At 52.4% G+C, this 5,341-nt stretch overlaps 1 non-coding gene across 1 annotated transcript; it reads right to left on the bottom strand.

Annotated features, from left to right (window-relative positions):
• Positions 1 to 4,512: 4,512 nt before the first annotated feature.
• Positions 4,513 to 4,585, bottom strand: TRNAW-CCA (transfer RNA tryptophan (anticodon CCA)). The gene has a single exon. It is a non-coding gene; the product is annotated as a tRNA-Trp (tRNA).
• Between the last annotated feature and the right edge of the window lie 756 nt (positions 4,586 to 5,341).

Below are 5,341 nucleotides of genomic sequence, written 5' to 3'. Positions count from 1 at the left end.
AGAGTGTATATTGTAAACGACAGCCTGGTGCCTCAGGTCTCCTAGAGGTAGGTCACAAAATGGCCACAGTTTGCCCCCTCCTTGGAATCACACCCTCTTGCATGCATGCGGACTACCCTCCTGGGCTTTGTCACTTGACTTGCTCTCGATGCCTGGAAACCAGTGGAGGCTGAGAAGCACTTGTGCAGTGGGACTGGTCTTCTCTTCTGGTTTTTGGAACCCTGTGGCTGCCGCCGTGTGAAGAAGCTTCTGATGATAAGACACACGTGGCCCAGTGGCCTCTGTCATGCCGGCCAATAGCCTGCCCTCAGCCAGATGTGGGAGTCACCCCATTACGTTTCGGGGCTGTTTGTCTTCTGGCAATAGCTAACCGATACAACACTCCTCCTCATTATCCTTGAGAGGCATCTAATATCTTCCCAGCCAAAAATTCACCCTTGCACCAGGATGTGCCATACTTTCAGCCCCCAAATCACTCTCCAGCTATTGATCTCCTTTTATCTTGTTCAGACTTTCTGGAAAGCCACTGGCTCTCTTACAACCTCTGGGCCTGAAATCAACAATGAATATTGGCTTCCCATCACAAGACACAAAGTGAGAGCAGTCGTCACCATATTCCCAGCTCTGATGGGAGTGGGTGCACCATAGGCAGTAGTGAATATTTGAAGGAGCACCCTCCAGGGCGCCCCCAGGGAGCACGGGAGAGCTGTTCCTTCAACCAAGGAGCTTTGTAGACTGGACTCCATTCTGCCAGCTCGGGGCATGCCATCACCCCCAACCCAGCAGGATCCTTAAAGGGCCAGAGGCGGCTTCCCCAAGGGGCAGCATCTCTGTTTGCCCACTCAGGAGTCTGTCTTCCCTGGGTGGGGGCAGGGTCTCAGGTTCCGGAACATGAAGACCCAGCTGAGGAGTCTGTGCTTTGTTATAAGAGGGGATGGTTCCGGAGTGTCGGGCTGGAGCCTGCTTTGGGGGTGCTCTGTGGCTCAGTGGTCCCTGCATTTGTGGAGAGACTTCTAGGAGTGGGGAGGGATCCACACTGTGTGCAGGATTGCAGAGAATGTCAAGAGGATGAATAAATGATGCCGATACATAAGTAAGTGATGCTGCTGCTGATTATAGTGGTAACAGCAGTAATAGCAGTGGGAATCAGGGCCTCACCGGCTCTGCTAGCAGAAGTCATGGCGCTTGCAACGCTGCAAGGCTAGGTTTGCATGCGTCTGACCTCTGTCCAGCCCACTTGCACTGGGCGCCCTTTCTCTGGCTTTCCCACCTCCAAGCTCAGGCTTTCCTCCCCCCAGTCACCCTGACAGCCCCTTAAACATCCAACGCCCCCTTCCCCCCAAATCAGTGTCCCCTCCTCTGTCATAATCCTTCTGGGCTCTGGTCTCTACCAGCAGACAGTTAAGCCCAGATAAAGTCAGCCCCACTAATCTGTCCGTTAGTGTGTGTGTTCCTGTCCCAGATAACATACTCATTATGGCAGACACTTGGCTGGGCTCTTGGAAAAGGTCATGGAGCAGCAAGACTCGGGCTGGAGTTTGGTTTGTGCCTGGGGGTCCTGGGGGAGCTTGAAGAGATGGGGTCTCATTACCTCTTAAACCATCCTGAGGGTGGATGTTCAGACTCCCTCTGTGTGTCTGAAGCTGACCTCTCATCTGGGGCATTGGAAGAGTCACAGGCTTTGGAATCAGATGAAACTGATTCGGCCTCTTATAAGCTCTGTGACTCAACAGTTTCACTTCCCGCCTCTGGACCTCAGTATTTCTCATCTGGAAAAATGGGAAAATTATAGCTACCGTGCAGGCTTGCTGTGAGAATTGGGAAGCATATATGAAAAATGTTTACCCACGACGGGACTCCCCCAAGGCAGTGCTGGGCTGGGGAACTTCTCCTGCCTGAAGCCTTGAGGATTTAGAGCGCCCCCAGGTGCAGGGACTGCAGGCCTGGCTCTGGAGCCAGACCCTGTGGGCTCAAAGGCTGGTTCCACCGTTTATGAGATGTGTGACTTTGAGAAAGTTACTTTTCTGGGCCCCAGTTTCCTTATCTGCAAGGGACAGTATCAGTCCTTACGTCATAGGGACTAAGTGAGGTATCTCGGCATGTGATGGAGCTGGCACTGTGCCAGGGTAGAAGAATGGCTCGAGGAGGCTTGTGGGAGAACTTCACGGGCTGACTGTCTGTCTTCTCTCTGAGCTCTGTCCTTCCCCAGTTGCGGGGCATGGCTCACCAGGGCAGGTGCCTGCCCCAGACTCTTCAGATCCAGGAGGCAGTGTCCCGGGGGGGTCTCAGGGTCTGATGGGTCCAAGCATCTCACCTTAGGAGGCCTGGTGGGGTGCACACAGAACTCTCTAGGAGGGAAGGCCAGGGGCCTGGGGTGTGAGAGGTTTGGAAGGCAGGAAGAAGGAAAGGAAACTCAACTTTTGTTTAGCTCCTACGTGTGTTAGAGAATTAGACTCCATGACACGCATTATCTCCCCACCTGATGAGCGTATGTCATCATCATGAGGAGCCCGAGGCAGGGTGGTTTCTACCTGCCGAGGTCACACGGAGAGTGGCCGATGGGAGAGAGACTGGGACAAGCATCTGCGGGACACCAGAGCTCCTCCTGGGCAGTGAGGCCACGCAGTGGCTCTGGTGGCTTTAGTCACAGCACGGTCCTCGGATCCTTCAGTTACCAGGGTGGGGAAAGTGAGCTGTGTACCGTGGGGTCACCTGGATCCTTGGCGTGCGGCTCTGTGAATCGGCCAGTCGACAGGTGCAGGCAGCCTCCAGCTTCCAGCGAGGGCTTGGGGCAGCGGGGGAAGGAGAGCTGCCGTGTTTGCTGATTCAGGGCAGAGTCACTTCCTCCGCCTTTGCTGAAATTGCCTCTGAAACTCTGGATGCTAAAGCATCACCCCTCTTTTTTTTTCCAGGAACTATTCTTCACCACAATTCTACTGTCAGTGTGTTTTCTTGGATTGCTTTTCTTTTTCCTCCAGAAGGGGTACTGGGATCTAAGAAATAAAACAAATAAACAAAAACCTCCACGAGATGAGAACTGTGACCAATGGAGTTCTGGTTAACTGAAGCATCTTCTGGAAGGTGGCTTTTGTCCCTGTCACTCAGCATCAGCTTTAGTGTGTCTGTGCAGCAGGGAGAATCTGTCACTGCCAGTGACAACCGGTGACTCCCTGGTTGAGGTGACTGTGTGTCTTCTGCTGTATGTGGTCACACTAGCTTCTGGAGTGTCAGGACCATGGGATAAAGGGGCCCAGCAGGTGGGTCTGTATCTCATTGATTTCCTGTGCATGCAGTGGCCCTTGAAGAAGAGGATTTCATGGGGCAAGGCCACCCCTGCTCTGCCTTTGCATATTTTTCTCCTCAACGAGCCCAGGCCTGTGTGACGGATGCTGCTGAAGGGGGCACCAGGCAGCGGGGAGGGGAAGGGGGGAGCCATTGAAAGAAGGGCCTGCACGTCTAGCATCTTCAGTGGGCCAGGCCTCTCTGGTTACTACCTAGGACACTGGTGGTCCCCAGGGCAAAGGGCCCTTTGTTTATTGTTCCTTCCTGTGTCTTCCTTCATTCCTCCCTCCTTTCCCCCCACCTCCCTTTTCCCATCCATCTGCCCATCCACCTATGACACTGTACAAGAGATGTGGTGGGAAATATACAAGATGAGGTCCCTGCCCTTTAAGAGCCTCCAATCTAGGAAGACGGATGAGACAGAGACACACATAAAGCAAGTAGAAAAAGAGCAGGGCCGTAGGGCAGAGAATAAACTGCCAGGAGCATTCAGGGAAGAGGTCTTGCTGATGTGGTCAGGAAGCGGGGTGAACCTGGAGGGGGAGGTGAGGGGGTTTTAAATGATGGAGGGGATAGGATTAGCCTCTCAGGGAACAGAAGCAGCAAAGGTCAAGTTTGGCAGGTGGGAAGGCTGTGGTTGTTTAGGGAAAGGGGACCCGTTTGGTTTGGCCGTGGAGTAAGGGTGCGTGGAGGTGAAGATGGGGGGATACTTTTGAGCCAAGTTGCAGAGGGCCCTGGCTTTAGGCTTCGTTGCACGAGGTAGTCAGGATCCACGCAAGGCTTCTGGCTGGCGGTGCCTGTCCTGAGCGGTGCCGACACACAGCCGCCAGGGACAGTGCCACTGGGAGGGATTCTTCATGGCTCTTCTCGGACGCCCAGTGGGTGAGTCCACACCCACTGTCACTCCCTGACCTGGAGGGCCCAGCCACTTCCCTCCTGTCCCAGCACTGCTGGCCACTCCCATTCATGTGAGGATCCATCGTGAAAGCCCCACGAGGCACGGCCGGATGACTAAGTGATGGGTCGCCCTTATGGAAGAAAAACATCAACCAGAAGAACTTGTCAAAGAAAAGCAGAGTCTGACGCAATTAAACTTTGTCAGTGACAAAGAGAAGCATCGCTCGGTGGGTGTAAATGTCTCAGTCATGACTGCTTTTTAAAAATTTTTTTTGGCTGTGCCGGGTCTTAACTGCGGCACGTGGGATCTTCTTTGCCGCATGTGGGATCCAGTTCCCTGACCAGGGATCGAACCTGGGCCCCCTGCATTGGGAGCAGGGAGTCATAACCACTGGACCACCAGGGAAGTCCCATGACAGTTCTTTTTTAAAAAATTTATTTTATTGAAGTACAGTTGATTTACAGTGTTGTGTTCATTTCTACTGTACAGCAAAGGGATTCAGTTATACACATATATATTTGTTTTTGTATTCTTTTCCTTTATGGTTTATCACAGGATATTGAATGTAGTTCCCTGTGCTGTACAGTAGGACCTTGTTGTGTATCCATTCTCTATATAACAGTTTGCATCTGCTAATCCCAGCCTCCCATTCCATCCCTCCCCCACCCCCTCCCCCTTGGCAACCACAAGTCATCATTGTCCTTTTAAATGAGCAGTGAGCTTACTTCTCACAATACCTTAAAGAGTGTTAAAAAGTATTTTGTCCACAGTAATTATCCCTGCCCCGCCAATGCCATAAGTGGGCGCCATTAGGCCTTCTTCTGGTTTAAGGACGACAAGGTCCCTGGCATGTACATGCCTACCTGGGAAGGGGAAAACATGGAGAACTGTTGGGTCCCTGACCTTCAGGATGAATGGATTCCTTAGGTCAGCACATCTGTATGCTGCCGGCTTCTGAGTGATCAGCACCCAGGACTGGATGGATATGGAGTATTTTTAACAAACATTTAATGAGCTTGTCAAGTGTGCAAAGGTCTAAGCTGGAGAGCTGGAGCTGGGGAACAAAGATGAACACACCTCAGTCTCTTGCTGTAGCTGCTCAGAGGGTCCTGCAATCCAGCAAAGAAGAAGCATCACTAATGTTCTGTGGATGATGAGGAC

Source organism: Mesoplodon densirostris, chromosome 20 (assembly GCF_025265405.1).
Source record: "Mesoplodon densirostris isolate mMesDen1 chromosome 20, mMesDen1 primary haplotype, whole genome shotgun sequence".
Lineage (NCBI taxonomy): Eukaryota > Metazoa > Chordata > Mammalia > Artiodactyla > Ziphiidae > Mesoplodon > Mesoplodon densirostris.
This window is presented reverse-complemented; position numbering and strand designations above follow the sequence as displayed.